The sequence below is a fragment of the Varroa jacobsoni genome, unplaced genomic scaffold (genome assembly GCF_002532875.2).
Source record: "Varroa jacobsoni isolate VJ856 unplaced genomic scaffold, vjacob_1.0 scaffold_267, whole genome shotgun sequence".
In the NCBI taxonomy this organism is placed as follows: Eukaryota; Metazoa; Arthropoda; class Arachnida; order Mesostigmata; family Varroidae; genus Varroa; species Varroa jacobsoni.
In genome coordinates this window covers 180,938-199,969 of record NW_019213169.1, presented here as the reverse complement: position 1 = coordinate 199,969, position 19,032 = coordinate 180,938, and the positions used below count along the sequence as shown (strand labels likewise).

Here is a 19,032-nt window from a genome sequence, read left to right as displayed (position 1 = left end):
AATAGGAAACCGAGCGGCCGCTAAAGTAACGCATTAATGGAAACCGCATATAACAGTATATTGATGTCGTATGTGTCGTCATTGCTGCAACGCTCTTATGTGCAAAACATCGGTGACGCCCGAAGCTTCGATAATGACGGCAAAGCATGCCCGAGAGTGGAACATCCGACTGCATGACAGTTAGGCGTGACGTAATCACAAGCAGCTCATTTCATTTGAGGGAGCAGCGTAGTTTTGATTAAAAGAGTGGAGTGGAAAAGCTATCGAGATGACGATCTGACGACACCGCAAGCGACAACTATGCCACGTGACACAGCAACCGACACCGCCTTCAGCCAGAGCGAGGCTCTTTTTCCTACTCCGTCTCGCTCTCGTTTATTCGTGTCGCCTTCTGCTCTGATTGGGGCTCTTCCTGTACGTACTACCGTTAAACGAAAAGTCTCAAATTCGCTTCAGGACTATGGACGGAACGACAGAATATAGCGCGCAAACGGATGGGTATTCAAACGAACGGACGCATAATCAGCCAGCCAGTCAGCCACATAATCTACGAATGATCTATGATGATGATGGTGATGATGCAAATCGCACCCTTCTCAGATCCAACGGATCCAGTGCTTACACTTCGCCATCCATGGAATAAATGCGCCTTGCCCTTACAAAAATTAACAGAATTTCATGATTCACATGTAATGATTGGGACATTATTTTGTAATAATTAATTTAATTTATTCTTTATTAAGATTGCAGATTTAGTGCATAGGATTTAAGTTTCCTTTTATATCTTCTAAAGATTTTTAATAATCTCTTTTCTTTTTCTTAAATTATAAATTAATCCGTTAGAAAATACTAATAGCCGGGCACCACTTTAAGTGAGCCTTTAGTACAGGTACTTGATTTCTAGTTAAAAATAAAGTAATAGCAAAAACAGTTCATTGTGCTTTTTCGCAGCAAGTTCAAGTTCATGTGAATTTTAGAAGAACATATTGGCTAGGCCAAAGATGCACTTTGTTGTTTAGTCAGGATTAACTCGGCGCAAAACAAGTTGTTTTCCACGAATCTTTAAAACCAATTTTTAGAAAATGTTTACTAACAGAAAGATTATAATTCAGAGAGTAAATCAGCTAGGGACCAGCAAACGCGTCATTTCATAGGTAGGATAACAAGGATATTAACAAAAACAGCAGCCGGAATAGGAATATTGTACAACGAATTCTTTTATTATGACGTTAGATTTGGCGCATCGATAGAAATGTAAGTTTAATTAATTCTAACATTAAACGTCATTAACAAACTGGGGCCTTAGGAAGATTGATTATGAAATTCGTGTGTTTTATTAAAATGACCAAACGGTACTGTTTTGAGTGGCAGTGTTGGGATAAAGTTACTTTTAACTCGCTCCCCATTGGACGGTGACTATTTTGATGATCTCAATCAATTCATCGCCAATCTCGCAGCGAAAATTGTACAAGGGAACGCCCTTAGTGATCGTCAGACCGGGGGGTTTTCAAGGCAGACCGGACAAGCATTACAACGAAGACAGTTTGGTAAGTATGTCTCTGTAACACGTCCGAATCAGTTATTACAATATCCGTCAAACTGAAACACATATAAACATATAAAGCAGTAAGTAGCCCCGAAAATTTATTCAAGTTTTCCTTGTAAAGTACATACATATATATATTTTTCTTTTTTAAGTTGTAGACTCATATGATTCCAGGTAGCGAAGACCATAGTGGAAACGATACATAGATTTGAATGAGCAAACTGAAGCAATTTAAGTTTTGTTTTTATTAACTAAATGCAATAAAATGAATTATATTTAAAGTAATATGAAGAATATGAAATCGTCAACAAACTGGCGTGTACGAGCCTCTATTCAACTTAGGTTATTGCAAATAGCCATTTTTTCAGTTTCGCTGATTAATGCTACAAGATATTTTAGCTATACTGTTGGCACCGTTAGGCCTTTTTTAAATTTAATAAGCAGATGTAATTAATTCATCCTCAAAAGTAATTTTTTTTCGGTTAGTCAGTGTGTAGAATCTAGTCCGCCGGAAAAAAAGCAAGCGTGTTACCATTGTGCCATCTCCGAAGGATTCCTAGTACTTCTGATAAGTATGTACGAGTCAATTGATTGGTATGAGCACAGTCTATCTGTCTGTTTAAACTACTAGGCTATCAAAAGATCGTTGGTTCAAATCATTTCGAAAAATCACCTCCGAAGGAAGTGTGCTAGAAGCAGGACATCCAAAACAATCAGAAGCAGAAACTACAGAGGAATATGTCATTGTAATTTACCTTCAAGTAGATGCAGAGTATTTTTGCTTGTAGTCAATCAAGTATGTAAATAGTAAGCTGTATATATTATGTGGTATATTATACGATATTAAATATTGTTGCAGTAACTTGTATATCTGAAGCTTGGTTTCTCGCTAATGACCAGGTGTTCTACATGTAATTATATCTGTTTTACATTTGGCTTTAGTTGAGTTAATTTCTATTTGGCTCTATATTCTTTAAGTATTTGTTACACACACAAACAGACTTACAAAAATCAAAATTATAAGCATTTTGCAATTGGGGATAGACTAAGTCAGCTGGATGCGTTGAGCTTATTTCGATTGAGCGCGCCAAATACTAACAACGCAAAATTTAAATTTTAGCACACGGTCTTGAAAACACCATCAATGCCGTTATTTTAGGCCCCGTGAATAGTGTTGTTCTCCCTGCAATCGCAGTGTTATGTGGTCCTTTCTACCAGAGAAGCTGTACTTACCTAGGATACGGATTACGTTGTCGTACAGTCATTTGAAAATGATCGTAAAAAATTTCTAAGAAAGAAGATTATGTAAATCTGTTCGTTGTAAGCGCCAAAACTTTGGAAGGGCACACCGTGGGTACTGTAAGACGGTTATGCGCGGATCCGCATTTAGCTACTTGTATCCATTTATTTTTATGATGGATCAAAGGTTATGCTCCGTGGAAAAAATTACTTCTCTTTAATGATTAAAAAAACTATTTATCGTCTTAGAGTCAAATTTAGTATGTTCAGGTGATTTATCAAATCATTTAAACGTTGAATCCTATTAACAAATTCTCCCCTTTTCAGCGACATCGCATGTGAGAGCCGTTTGCTTCATATCGCTTCATAAGTCACCGCTGCATCCGGTGACAGATTTGTGTAATAATATAACGCCCGTACGAGATCACCTGCGTCGTACTTTTTGATGATAATTTCAACGAATATAACGCTAACGTGAGCAGAAAAATCATGGCTATTCTATAACGCTCCGATGAATCTACGTGTGGGTTACATCGAAAGTTCCCCGACAATTTTCCAGACGGTTGCCGCTGATAGTCTTGGCATACCAACACGAAGACGTGTTATTATATACAGACTTTATAATATAGATATACAGAACTTGCTGGTAACGTCAATAATGGCAAAACGTTTAATTAGTCAATAATAAGTTATACTCTTGGCTTCCATCAGCAAGCCGTCCTAATTCATTCACGAGATAAAACGATGGAACATACACAGGCTGGAATTTGTTCTATGTGTTTCATCAGATTATGGGTCACAAGAAAAATAGAGAATACATATTTGGTTAATATTATCCTTTTTACTAAAGGAAATCGTGACGCTAATGAGAGCATCGAGAATTGTGTATAAAAATTGTAAGATATTTGTTTCTATTCTTTTTTTTATCAACCCTCTAAAGGCTTCTGTTCAATCATAAAGAACTTTCTTGTTACTTCGTTTGTTGTACATTGTCAGTTTACAGCTAATTTGATTTAAATCACAGGTAACATAAAACCCACCATAATTGGGAAAAAAAAAGAAAAAAGCTATTGCAGGATATCGTTAACGTCATTAGGGGTCGATAGCCAATCGAGGTGTTTGGGCAGAACATGAAATGAAGTGCGTGCAGTATGGTGTTTTAAATACAGTCACAGTGTCACTTTGGCTCAAAAAAGTATGTACGCGGTTTTGTATGCCTTGTGTCTCGTGCAACGCTCGTAGACGTATGCGTTCACTGTCCATAGTCCCTTTGTTTAGTTAACTGATGTAATTAGGCTTTCTATAGCTGTTTACTTCTTTGAAAGAAATCAATGTTTACACTTAATTAAGTCAGCTTGGTTGAACGACGCGCTTTCGTACTGCATTCGAAAAAGCTAATTAGAGATCCTAGGCTAACTAGTCACAGAATTATTTGAGCAGAATGCGTTTATTCATTATGATTTTTAGGGTTCATCGTGACTGATAAGATTGCATCAACGAAGAAACAGCGCACGTAAATATCAACCTATTTTTTCTGTGTCGATTCGAAGAGCGGGCTACTCGAAAACTCGAGTTTGTGATGATCTAAGCCTGTTCCATATTTAGTAAAATCAGGCCTACTAATAGATATATATACGTATATTGATTTTGAAGCGTTAATTCGATTCTGTGAGAATACTACCACATTTTTTCTGGCAAAAAAAATAATTGCTATTCAGTTACTTATTATACTTCGATATTTGTTGTCGTTTTCTTGTCAGCACGGGCTTTCTCTTAAAAAAACAATAGACTGCATTGTTATTATGAAATCGACGAATATTTTGGGCTTATTTCTCAGAGAATCTGCTATGTGCTCTGAACTAATTTGAATTTGCACTGCGGTTTAATTGATTTTGTGATCGACAATTTATTTTCAATCAAAAAATCATTCCTCCTTTATGAAAGGTTTGTTGCTCTATAAACAACAGCTTAGCGCCGAAACGTACAAATGCGAACGCGTAATGCATATGTGAACGCCAGCATGCTACATCAACATTATTATTATTATTAGTCGGCGTATGCAGCGTTCTGGGATTCATACGAGATTTTATGTGAGAGATGGTCTCTCTGCCCCTATGTCGACGATTCTTATATACATACTCGCACATATACTGCCTGCGTACGTGCGTTACACATACGCACTCGAGCAGACAGTGTGACGACGGCAACTACCAATAGACGACGAGACACCGCAAAGCTGCGTGGTGTCAAGCACTGGATCAGCGACAACACGAGAAAAAAGATGCTAGAAGGGTCATTGCGAAGGCGGAGATTGTGTCATGTTATGCCTTGTTCGTTCCCTACACGGATATTTGTTTCTTTGTGTTTGTGTGTGCGCATATCTAACGAATCCAGAGCGACACTTTTGCGGCAACACGTGTCATCGGTACCACACCCGTCATAGTAGTCATAACCGCTTAAGAACCTGCCCCTGTAACCCACGTGCATAGATCGTCGGGCCAGATTTCGGGTCACATTAGAATTCTGCTGAAACTCTTACGTGCATAGACAATCAGTCGCGGCTACGCAGAGATGTTGCTGTTGACGATGCGGTAGAGATCCAAAAATACAGACACAGTTGCTCTAAGCGTCTTGTTGTTTTCATGCTGTCCTGTTGAGCGCCGGTTGTCGTTACTGTCTGCCGACGCTGCAGTGCCTCTCCCAGCGCTCTAGCGATGGAAAATGAACATACAATGGTCTGCTTGCTCCGCGTCTTGTTGAATGGACATATTACTGTACAGAGTGAACACTTTTAATTGTTGTGATATACAAGACTCACCAGTGTTGGCGCTGTTGTTGCCATACCAATACCCAGTTGGCAGATAATCAAAATAATTTACTGGAGCACTCTCTATGTCAAAAGAATCAAACCCATCTGCAATAACCCGCGTTTACCTTTGTGTTGCTCGTGCTGAAATTCGTTCACAAAACGAAAAAACAATTTTTGTTTGTATACTATGAATTAGCCCTGTAGTATCGATCCGTTGTTTTCTCTGTATTTTTTTAGCGGTATGGCTGCATTTCTATTGTAAATAGTTTGTTTGGCTTTTTTTCCATCTTATATAGTTTACAGGAAGATATTCTGAATTTAAGTTTTAACTATTTAGCTGTAATAATAAACCACACCGACCACGGTGTGTGAATTATACGTGTTACTGTGCATAGGGAGGTCAGAATGCCTCTAGGTCAATAGTTTTACGGCAAACAAAAACGAACTAGAATCGCGTAGGTAGGCTAACCGCCGGCAAGCGGTTTGTATTTTTTGGTATCTACCATCAAATGTCCGCGTCCAGCGTGCTCTGTTTTCTGCGTTTCCTGCCGCGTTCTAAGCCGGACCTGGGTTTGCATTTCTTAAGAGGCAAAATTTAAGCCATCGTTCTGGTCTATAGTTATTTTGCCTTAGAAAGTTTATTGTATGCATAAACAGCTCAAGATGCGGGATTCAATTCATTATGACTAGGAATTTTTCAACCAAGGTATACATCTGCAGATTATTCAATAGTAATATATTGACGTAAACACATCATCGTCAGGTTGATCGAAGGACAACAGTGGATTTGTAAATTTCAGATCAGTTTTTGGTTACAATGACATCGTTGTGCTATCATTCTACTTTGTTTTCGTCTCATACTCATGTCGATTCTGTTTCGAAAACAAATATAATGTATAGCTATATTTTAAGCAAATAAACTAGTGGGTTGGACTTACACGCCTGGTGCCCGAGTTCGATTCACAGGTGAAACTCGGTGACTTTGTCGTGCGATCTGGCTTCTGCGCCATAGACAGTAGACCTTCAACGCGACATTAGCGTTAGGCGGTCTCAGACCTGTACAACTGGATTTACCACAAATCTTGCATCTTTTCAAAAGTAGTCGATTGCATGCAATTGTCATGGTAAACGAATAAGTAATAAACAGATGGCTGTTTAAAATTTTTTTGGCTAAATATTCATTTATTAGATAGATATTTTAAAGATTATTATTTTAAAGATATTTATTGGAACAAAGTGGATGTAGAAATAGAATCTTGTGAGGAATTTAAGTAGATTATTCACTGTATGTTCCATATGCCGTAGAATTTCCTAGCCTAGACTTCATGCCTCAAGTTGCTAACGAAAATGATATTTCCTAAAAAAAAGTAGGCCTTTGCGTGGTGCAAAGGGACAGCTTGCTACCATCATGACTGTTTAGCTGGCTTTGATAATCTGCTATGATAATATTATAATAGTATAGTGCACTCGAATATGGTCTTATAAATACCCAACGCGGGTATTGGTTGGAAAGTACGAACTCTTGTTCATCATCTATAAAAATATGCCAAACTTATTTATTCAGGGATAAGCTTATTTCTACATGGTGAACACTGAAATAGGTGATGCTCGGGTTTGGTGGTTGAGAACATCCGTTATTGGTTCTGAGATAGAGAGGTTGAGATATAGCTGTACTCGTATATCATCATAAGGGAGATATAACACAAAACAGGACGCAGTTTTCAAGTAAAGTCACTAGAGAGATTTTATTTGAATTCGTGTGTTGCAGTGTTATTAGTACGTTTAGGGCATAGCGGCTAAACGTTAACAATTTCAATGAAACATTTCTCCCTCTACAATTGTTTTCGAGCAATAAATTAATAACTTCACAAAAAGCGTGTTCTATCAAAAGCAGCATTATATTATCACAATGTCAGGTCGTGCTCTAATTATACGAAAGTACATACAGTTAAAACTGCCCGAATAGGAAGTATCGTAGAGTATTTTGTAAACTTTTTTTTAAATTAACAGTGCACACAATTGCCAATAATTATGCAGTTTCCGTAAATTTCGGGATGGGCGAATACCGGACATAAATGGATGGAATAATTTAAAAACACTTAAAAAAAAGGTTCGATGATTATGGAGCCCTAGATATCGATAGCAGATATCGGCGCTACCTTTATACAGTTTCGCCTGCCTATTGTCCAGGTGCACCCGGAAGCTTGAGTTGAAAGGTTCAGAATTTGACGGCTCGATCGATTCACAATGATTATTAGTGGAGTGTGCACACGTTAACATGCGAAAAACTGGACGTTAACTTCATCAGAGTTCGTAAAAATTAGCTGAACAGCGAATGTGAAGATCCAAAAAAAAAAACCCGGTTTATATTTAAATATAATATTAAAATAAAGTTTTTCCTCAGATAATTCTTTATTTAAAATAGGTGTGAATTCCCTTTCCGAAGGCTGCGATGCGACTGATATGCAAACGCCTCTGAGGTTTATTTGTCATAATTTTTTGTTGAGCTCTTTAATTACATGTATGAGGGTGTTTATGTATATATGTTTATCTGCGTTTTGGCGGGTTGATTAATCATCTGGGAATAATCATCTCTTAATACCCATTTTCTGTTACTGTCACAAAACTAACTACTGAGCAATCTATACTAACTATTAATTAATTTACATGATTCCGTACCTATCTGTGAGGACTGAACTATAATATAAAACACTGGACATTATCTCATAAGTTTGCTCTTTTGTGTACCGTTATCGTTTGCATCATATTTCAGTGTAAAATCTTTATATTAATATTTTCTTTCTTAGAACGCAATAGCCAGTTTCCCCATAGTTCTGAATAATCTAGGTGGGCAAGTACCCTAGTATCTGAGTTGTGCTTCTCTCTGTGACAGTTAGTTTTATTGAAGCGGTGATCTGGGTTTGAATTCTTCGCTTCGTGCTGGGTGTCAGCTTTGTTACAAAATACCTAACAGCGGTAAAACTCGACGCACATAGTTCAGTGTCTACTCTTGTGTAGATATATCTTTCGTTGTCTCTTGTCGCTTTTCTTTTCGTTGGTCAATTATGAACCAGATTTGCTTCGCTGGCATCGATTGGTGTCGGCTTGTCCGCGTTGAGGCGTGTCACGTTGCTCTATGTTAACCAAATTCTGCGTGTTACATGGTTGAGCGTCTATAACAAAAACTCAGATTAGAATTGTTGCTATAAATGTGACTCAGCGGTCCCTTTACGCGTGGTGGTTCGTGAAGTAAATATATTTCTTTTCGCGATCTATTGCCAATCTTATGCCATAGTGGCGCAAAGCTGTGCAGGCCGACATCATGTTCGCTTTGAAACAAGGTACCATGTCAGAGGACGTGACTGTCTGTGGTGCCGCGTGATACTGCGATTCATGTGTCCGTATTCGCTTTCTATAAATTTCTGGCCTCTGTGTAGTTAAGCGGGACAGTCGTTATGCTCGAGCTCGATTCGCTTATCCGAATCAACTGGTTCGACAGGACTGGCCCTTCTATAATGTTCAGTTGTGTTTCCGTTCTCTAGGTTTAGGACCGCTAAAAATCGTTCATATTAGTCAGAGCAGGGGTCACTACCAAGTGTCGTCTACTCTTTAGGAATTCTACCCGTTTCACTCTTCCTTGCCGCCAGTGACTTGATGACAATTCACTGTACAAATCGTATCTTCGGTAGTTGGTAGCATCTGCGGAAATTCGGTCAACAAAAGTTCTAAGCTGGTGACAAATTGATTGCCTTGTTGCTCGCCACTCTAATACTGCTCTGTTGACATTTTCCTCGTTCGAGTGCGATTTCCCGACTATTCTGCCGGCCATCCAACGGCGCGTTCCGCCCTTCCATTCGATTGATGACTACGTATCTAAATACGTACTTCTACTCCGCATCGATAGGGAGCTAAAGTGGTTTCTGTTCGTCTTGTTGAGGATCCGATCTGTTGTCGTGCTTACCTCTAGTTTATCTGCCTCCAGGACGTAACTATAACCGTCCACTGTAGTCGAACGAGCCTAGACAAAGATATCCTGATGGATAACTTGCTGCGGTCTCTGGTAAACTGTTTTATTTAGCCCTAAGTGCTCTTTTTCATTAAATGATTGACAAGCGTTTCATTGTTTCATCCAATTCTTCAAATAATTCCTGATTCTAATCTCCCAGTATATTGTATTTCGGACGCGACGGCACGTAGCATCGTGAGTCAATTGTGATTCATGTGTCCGGCAAATGCTTTTCCGAGATCAGGCGGAATTATCACTGGTGATTTCTGTCTACCGGCCCATTATCTGCTACCTGTTCATTTTTATGCTCTGATGTGGGAGAGATTATATTGTCATTGTGTGGCATTTTTTCATTGATAAGCCAGTCTCTCTAAATGTTCTCTATTAGCTGATCCATTACTTAGATTAAGCAGTGCCCGTTCTAACTACGTCCACTAATCGACCCGAAAAACTGTTATAGTTAAGGTGCTCAGTCTGTTTTATTGTTAGTCCGCAGACTGGTAGTTCACGCGTAAAGAACATCGGTTCAGCAAATTGCTACGTGATTCGATCTGTGTGACATATGCGTCCTTGCTATGCCATATTATTCCTTAAATTCGAAACGCGCATGCTGGACATTTTCGGAATATAAGTCTATAAGGCTTCACAGTGATTTGTGATCCGTGAGCAATGTCACTCCATTCATGGCGTATATATCATTTTTCCCGTGTTATAGAGCGCCTAGACACGCCGTCGTTATTATTCTACATTCAATTGCTGCTGATGAATGTAGATGGTGTTTATTGGCCTACCGTCTTCTATTGGTAAAACACCCAGTTCGAGGTCACTTGAGCCTGCTTGAATTATAATTGTTTTCTCTTTATTGAATAAACTTGATAGTGTTGATGCCTCAATATGTTTCCTTTACTCGCGTAAAAGCTTCGCGTTGCTGCTGTTGTGTTAGCCTACGCAATGTCTCCGTCATAGGTTAGAAATGAATGAAAGGATATAGTTAAGGCATCCTAAGAAGCTTCTTCCCACACACATCTCTGTTAGGGTGACATTCTTGACATGGGCTTTATCGTTTCAGAATTTGTTTTCGGTCCCTCTGCTGTGAGATTGCAGAATCGAAATGCTCCCTAACGCGTCTTTTTGAATAAAGCCTGCGAAGTCTGATAATCGCTTTTGAAGCTTTACTCTACGGTGTCTCTTTCTCCGCATGCGATCGTATCATCCGTGACCTCGGGACATTTCGGCGTCCGTTGTAAACCTCGGCTTGACTTCTCAGATTCTTCTAAACCTGAAGCTACTTCTTTGGGAACTTCACAGTACTGATACGGCGGTATGGGTATCCAGAAAGTTGTGTAGTCACATCTTCTTCTTCTTCATTTCTAGGAAGAACCTATTTTTGTTGCCTGGTATTAATATTTGTTTCGCTGAGGCGGTACAAGGTATCATTCAGTATGGGTATTAAAGTTCCAGATCTCTGATTTATTTTATTGAATGGATGCGCGTTTGAAACAGTTTGTAACTTCTGGCCAGATTGGTGAACGGCTATAAGGCTGGAAACCCATTTTGCCTGATGCTGTACTTTCTAAATCATTTCTTGGTACTCCAAATCCTTGACGTAATTCACTATGGCCTATGCAGATACTACTGGCAAAGAGCGAGGTGGTTGCTGCACAGGTTTAGTTCTGTCCTTAATATCGATTTTTACTGGTTGTGGTAACTTAACTTAGAGTCTTACAACTTCTTTACCTTGACAGTTTTGATCTTGAGCGTTGCCGACCCCACAGCTCTCACTATGACTAGTGTATTCTTGTCAGCTATGCGTAGTTCTCCTATGCAGTTACTTGACCCTATGTGCGTTTTTAGGGGCGTAAAGTTATACGATGCTACTGCTTCGAGAAGGTTTTGTAACTTTCTTCATTGGTCTTCGGTCCGGAGATTGACGTACAGCTTCCGTTTAAGCACACGCCTTACCGTCTCCGTTTGAAGGAGATCGTATTTCTGATCTGAATCAAAGCTTTGATATTCATTCTATCTGTACATTTTGATAGCTGCTACGTATCACTGCGATGAGGCCTCAGCAAGAGCCTTCGCGGGCCAGCGTTAAGATGAGCTTTATTTTCGATGTCATTGGTATTCTGGGTCTACTCGGGAAGTCGGTTTGCATCCTCGACAATAAGCCTGAAGCGCGCCACGTGCAGACGATTACACGAGTTTGTATATCGAGTTTGTTTAGCTAAAAATAGCCAGTTTATGCTTTAAATCAATCATTTATCCCATTAGACAATCATCGATTTTTGAGAATTGAAGCTGCTTGCTTGTTTTTATTGTTACCCGCTATCCTGCACTGCATCTACTACCTGCTTTGACTTCTTCAAATCTCGATTACAGTTCTGGCTTCAGTTGGACTGCTCCGTGTTAATGTGTTGCTATTATGAACGACACAGAGGTTACGATGCTACTAACGCGTAGATGTTTTCGAGGTTTATTCTGCCAACTGTTGCAGAGTTTCCCCACCTAAACAAATAGACCAATATTCTTATTATCGTAGGAAAATATTTACTGTCTCATATAACTGGATAAATTATTTTGCTTATTTAAATAATAAATAATAATAGTTTTTATTTTTTATTAGCATAAACAGTTGAGTAAATTTGAGTCAGTCTTATTTTAGCAGACGTTAAAAAATGTATTATCTATTATATGCAAGTGACATTAATGTTTTATTTAAAAATAGCTAATTTTACTAGAAAAATTCTATAGCTAAAATAATTAGTGCAGCTTCTTATAATCTCCGAAATTATAAACATAGTAAGTTTAATCTGGAAATTAGTTTAATCGGCTAAGAACGATTATATCTTAGTAATAGGTTTGTTATTGTATGCTTCTGGGTAACGTGAACAAGACAAGGCGCATTGCTATTTTAAGTAATGAATAAAAAAAATCGCGTTGGATGGGCTCAGTCGCTATGTGTAAAGGACAAAATCTACTTGAGTTGTTTTTTTTAATTAAACTTTAGTACCAGAACGACTAAAACGTAAATATTAGTTTGCTTAATCTTATTTTTCTGTGAACGTATTTTTATTTCAGGTCGTATGATCTTTCTCGATCGAGGTTCATTTGTGTGTTATTTAATTTCTAGTTTACTCGTAATTTAACATAGATCTAATACAATATGTCTTGTAAACGGTAGCTGCACGGCTTGTCTATCTAAACGGTCGTCGAATTAATTGAATTGATTTGTCTTATATTCTTATGCTTACTAGCATCATATTCTGCTCATTTTACCTTTCTAATTAACGAATAAAATATTATAAGGGGCACAACGAGGGCTATATTTTGACGGTCAAAAATCGCTGGCGCTCCAGCAGCCTAGTTCTCATTATTACAAACATGTATCCGCTCTAAATATTTCGTTGCCATTTGTTTGATATCTGCAGAGTACTTGCCGAAGTAGCGCCTTTGCCAATGGCGAGCGATGAGCTTTTTATTCCGAATCGTCACTCCAGCAGCCGTTGGCGTTTCGTCTGTCAGAGATCGTCTGTCGTTACGGCAATCAAATTTGAAATTTGACGCTGATGTCATCATTATCGTCATCGTCATCATCATCATCATCATCATCATTTGCTTATATCGTCAATGAAGAAGCGGTCGAAGGTAGTGATTAAAAGAATAATGACTAACCAAGTTTACCTGTTGAAAACAATTTTGAGAGACCGTTGTACAAGTTGGTAAAATAATTGTACAGAATCTGTGACGTAAACAAGCTAAACTCGTAGTACGATCATAACAATAAGCAGATATTCAATACGGGAGATTAGGAGCCAAAAAAAATCCGACATCTTCCCGTGCACTCACTAAAGAAGCTTCTGTCGAATGTATTCGAAAAGCTAATAGAGCGGATTATATGACAGTTACAGTTTTACTCTGGCAGCTATGCTACATATATTGAACACATATTGTAAAGTAGATTTCGAATCATTCCGCTAAGCATGGCATCGGCGACACTTACCAGTGGCTTTTGGTTATTATTTAGGGCTCGTAGAAGGCCCTGTTAAATGACAACAGCTTCACTCCGACCCTCATTACAAGTTTACCTATTCCTTCAATTAATACGTCTATCTGACTGAAGCCCTGAGTCGGTGCTGCGTGTCGCCAGCAAAAGCGGTCGAAGAAATTCTGTGACAGTACTATATAGGAATTTAATCTCCTCTACGCCTCTTCAAATCGGAATAGAAACAGCTAAAGAAATAGACTATGATCATTGTATGATGTCGTTTTTTCCGTTGGTTTAAACACGAGTTACCTAAGTGTGCTATGGCTGAGACTTGAAAGGACATGATGCCATCAGGCCACTGATTTCTTTATGTTAGAAGAAGACCATGTTGTCACTTAACTGGTCGGTTGGTTAACTTTTTCTTGTTAGAGGATCATGTCGAACTTGGGGTGAGCTCCTCCTAGAATGAGCAGTATCAGTTGAATTGATGCCCCACCTGATGTAACAATAGACGGAGATCAGACCGTCCGCAGACGCAGCACTGAACGCTATTTACAAACCAGTTAAAGCAATACAATTTCTCTGAGCGGAACGGAATAGGCTTGGCGTTAACAACGCGAATTATCCAGGGAATAGTTTCCGTCTGTTTGATTTTTCAGATTTACTCAGACGAATGAACATTTTTCTCATCTGTTAAGAGCGAATCAAAAGGAATCACCACTAAAATATAACCCTCTTGAAATAATCCAAATGTTCAATAGAAGCAGCAAAGTTCGTCGAGCTGAAAATCGAAAGCAAAAAGTATTCTCTCTTCGCCTCTGATAACAGGTCATGTTATGCCGTGTTAACGATTTTGTTCAATTATAAAGTGAGAATCTGGCAAACGAAGACTTTTTTGCTCCGCAAAGTTTTCGATTTGTTCTTGTTTCTCTGGCGGTAACTGGATAAACCTATTTCAATAGAATAGCTCGAGCTTACCTTCACAGCCATTAAATGCTGGTAGTCGTAGAGCATCGTCAGGTAGAATTACAGAAACTAATCAACTGAGATATTTGAAGAAAATCGAATTATTTATATACGTGAACAACGCGTTTAGCCCCTGCATATACAGCTTGTAGTTTTGAAAGAACTTGGCTCCATGAGAAACAAATACCCCTCCCTTCTCCCCCAAGAACCCCTAACCCCTTTCGCTTTTTTGTCAGGACGATGGGTTGGGACTTTTCCGTGCTTGGTTTCGACCTGCTTCAGTTCTTACTCCGAATCTTTTGTTTCTCTTCCTCCCTACCTGCCTCCGTACCGATGTGCTGCAAGGTTTAATGTGCTGCAAAAAACATTAGCAACTTCCGAGCAGATCAACTTAGATGGGACATCAATCATCAACTTAGCCACTTTAGTGAAGTAAACTTAAAAGCTAAACAGGCTTAATAAATACATGTTTTTTTCTCCATTTATGTCCGCGCGAAAGTATTATTTCGGTAAACATGAAAATAGCATGTTTCGAGGCCGATTTATCTCGCTTAAACGACACAGTCGATTTCGTCTTAACGATCAACAGGTTTTCTGGTATACACCGTTGCATCTTTAAGCAACCAAAAGAAAAAAAAATGCTTCTTGAATGTCTCGAAAATAGCGTGCTTGCCCATTAAAAAAAAGGTTTAACAGAATGAGAAGTTCAGGTTTCGTTACAATATCTTGTAATTCGCTGTCTTGCAGACTTTTTTCTACTAGGTTTCTAGCAATATTTGAAAGGGCTTTGAGATTAGGTCTTGTAAGCCGTCTCATCATAACATCCAGAAGGTCATCGATTGTTCCTGTGGATCAGACAGATCATGTTTTTGGTATTTTGTTTCATTCTATCGTATCGTTATTGAATAGCAATTTCAATTTCGGTTCGAAAGCAAAGGGTCAGCAATCATATTGTGATATCAATCAATAGAGATTATTAAAATCCTCTTTGCACGGTCTAATGCGCTAAACAGTTTACCAGAGGCTTATTGCCTGTGCAGCGGGGAGGACCTTCGGTAGGTTAACAAAATTAATCACTAGAGTAAACAGATGTTACTAAAGTGCGCCTGTCAACATTAATTTCCACGTTTTTGTGATCACCTTTGTATATAAACGTGGACCTGTAAGATAACTTAAACCATTCTAGATACTTTCAAGACATATTCAATTGTTTTGATTAATGACGTTTTTCTGTTACGGTTCGGGTTCCTAGTTGAAGTTGTCGTCTTCCTACCTCGAAACTAAATTTTAACGAAACTGCATTAAGAAAAACGATCTGATAAGCTTAACCGTTTCCAACAACGGCGATTGTACAAAAATAATCGTCTTTATAACTATAGTTCCAGACCACATGCAACATACTACGATAGCTATTAGAATACCATCCATGAAAAGGTTTGGTAGCGCTGCCCTGTGGCCCGTTGCTTTTATGGTTCGATCCTTTCAATTCAATACATCGAGCGCTGTGTGTTTTCCCGTTAATGGACAAACAAGGAGGCGTCGTAACCACCAGTAAAGATGACATGCGAGTCCGCAGCGCCGGTGCGCGCGTCGCTCCGACATTTTTATAGCCGTTTGACTATAAAAAGTTCTTCGAAATATTACACTAGCTTAAAAAAATGACCACCTCACACCAGCAATTCGCACTGAAATATTTAAGGAGTTTTGCGGCCGATGGGGTGTACTGATCGTATGAAAACACCAATGGCTGTGTGATAGACCTTGATAGTTCTTCCTTCTTCCCCCAAAATAGATCCCCTTCGACGGTTAGCAACAGGACGACACCATAGCCTAATTTGGTTCGTTTGAATTTTTTCACTAACGACTATGCCTCGTCTAATGATTAGAATATCGTACCATCGTTTAAGAGATTGGTTTAATGTTTGTATATTTTGTTGCCTACACACGATTCACTATATGCTGGTCCTAGAATGTAGGATTTTAACAGGAGTGTGCACTGAAATGAAAGAGCTTATTTTAGTTACGTTACTCAAGCCTATTTTCCAATTTGCGCATTTCGTGCTGTCAACTGTGCTTAATCAACAACAGATAGAGATAGTAAATCACAGGTATTATACCAGCGTAGCAAAAAGTGACGCTCCATTTGCAGCCGTAGTCAGAAATCAACGAACGACACTTCCTTTCCAAGCCTTCGTGTTGCATTGCTCTTCTTCCATTGCAAATTAATTACAAGTCACATATTGAAAAAATACTGTTCAAAAGTGTATCAGTTCAATATAGCTCGGTGGCTTTATTATGCTCTTAATGTTAACTGTACTATTATAGAGCTTGCCGATTCATCGGAGGTACCGTTGACTTTTTATTTTATGTTTGCCATTGTTACAGAGATGCAACAGGATCAACAAGATGTAACTGGGAATGTGTAACTGCACAAAAATCTACGAACAAAGATGAAGACGCACCAAAGTAGTCGAATGGAACGTCCTGTATTAATCACGAGGTGGGTCTAAATCAGTGCTCTACGCGGTTTTCTAATAAAAATAAGTTTACCATCCTTTATTTGATCTAGCAAATATGTCCCCGTTTGTCAAAAGCGTCTTTCTCAATTTTCTATTTCCGTGTTTTGATTGCTTACTTTACGTGATTGCTACGTTATTGTGCTCGTCACCGTCAGCACCTATATGTCTGCTTCTGAAACGCTAGCGTCGACAACAGGAATCAGTAACCGAACATCATATTATACTGATCATTTTTCGTTCCCAGCGGAGCCGCTTGGAACAGAGTCTGGGTCGAGCGGCCCCAGGGCGAGTGGTCCGTCGCCGAAGCCGAAGCTACACTGACTCCGTTTTTCCCCTCTACCTGGGGAAAGCAGCCCAGAAACAGAGAGAGAGAAGAAAGCATACACGGAGCATAAGCAACACGGCGAGCGAGGCAGATGCAGCAGGGAAACAGTACGACGAAAAACAGGCAATATTCCATGTTATCCTCCTGGGTAAAATGATACAAGAAGGCGGTAAAGCAGGCGGTTGGCGACGGATCGACTATTAACATGACGAAATGGATCTTTTCCCATTGTTCCGTGTTTTTTTTTCGCTTTCAATGCTGATCGCAGTAGCAGCAGAAGCATTAGCCACCACTTGTGAATAGCACCTTAGTCGTCGTTACATGTAGCGTTGCCAGTGGTTAGAGGTAGATAGATAGTTGACGCTGGCCGATGTTGGATCCAGCTGCTGGTGATACATTTCGTTCTTCCTGATAACAAAACTATAATAATGACGATTCTGCTTTCTCCCTATTCGTCTTCTTTTTATTTTTCTCTTGTTTTTCTTTCATGATTGAATCGAATTTAACTGTGACATCTCTATGTGCTGGTCCACCCATCGTCTGCCTTTGGCAAATCTCTTTTTTGAGGGTTTGAAGGCGATGAGGGAAAGAGATGGGGATGAAAGGGGTAAGGTTTGTGACAGGAAAATAATGTTTTTCGACGGCGATAGGCTCATTCTTTGTTCTCCTCCATTTGTCTGCTTGAATATGAGTGGTAAGAACACGAATCTTGTTCACTGCAGTGGTGCAGTTAGTCCTCGGAAGGAGACGGACCCCCATATACATGAACAAAAATAGTATAATAACCGTCGTTCCTGTCGTGACACGACAGGGTCGCCTGTATCTCTCTTTATGACTTATGTAAATAAGTGCGTTGGTGCAGCTTGCTCAGTTATATATATAGCAGATGCAAATTAGAAGTTTTTTTGGTGGTCCACTAATTCTAATATGGCACATCCAGTAACTAACTACAGGAAACGATAGTATTATTATTGTTAGTATTAGCGGCAGTAGTAGTATTAGAATTTAAGTTTTTTATTCAATAAATAAATGTTTTTGTACAGCAGATTTGAGGTTGAGCAAGTAGGTTGGGGAGCTAAGGGCCTTTGCTTCTTGTCCTGTCACGTTTATTCTCCACGGCTATAATTAAAGTGTGGGTCTATCACACTCGTGTTTGCCATATTGAACCTCTTGCAAAATATTCACACTAACACGAATAAACACCAACGTATGATTAGAAATGTCGTAGACAACATGAAGTTTTTACATACGCAAAACTTGAAGTTGATTACACCTAAAATTAAGAGGGTTGATGCTTTTATATAATCAAAAACTGTTAATCTTCTTCTCATATCACACTTTAAAGTACATAACTATATAAGCTGAGTAATTGTTCTCTAAAAAAATTACTTCCTAATATTTAGAAAAAGCATCCGCTTTTACCAGGCCTAAGTATTTAGAGTGCAATTTTTTTTCGGGCTTATATGAATAGTAGATTGGGGAGAGATAAAAGCACAATACTTTGCTTTTTAAAATAGAACCCAATTAAAAATTCAAACTAAAATCGTTACCGAATTGATCGCATTGATAATTCCTTCAGAAAAGTAATAATAGACTTACATCATGATAATATATATATAGGCGCATTTTTTCTGCTC

At 38.9% G+C, this 19,032-nt stretch overlaps 1 long non-coding RNA gene across 10 annotated transcripts; it reads left to right on the top strand.

Annotated features, from left to right (window-relative positions):
- Nucleotides 1-4,275: 4,275 nt before the first annotated feature.
- LOC111258824 (uncharacterized) lies at nucleotides 4,276-17,839 on the top strand. Of its 10 annotated transcripts, none has more exons than XR_002679210.2 (5): nucleotides 7,172-8,843; nucleotides 11,640-11,801; nucleotides 13,029-13,245; nucleotides 16,937-17,051; nucleotides 17,315-17,839. It is a non-coding gene; the product is annotated as an uncharacterized LOC111258824 (long non-coding RNA). The 10 variants fall into 10 exon arrangements; XR_015310299.1 differs by lacking the exon at nucleotides 7,172-8,843 and adding an exon at nucleotides 8,855-8,935; XR_015310298.1 differs by lacking the exon at nucleotides 7,172-8,843 and adding an exon at nucleotides 8,943-8,991.
- The last annotated feature ends 1,193 nt before the right edge of the window (nucleotides 17,840-19,032 follow it).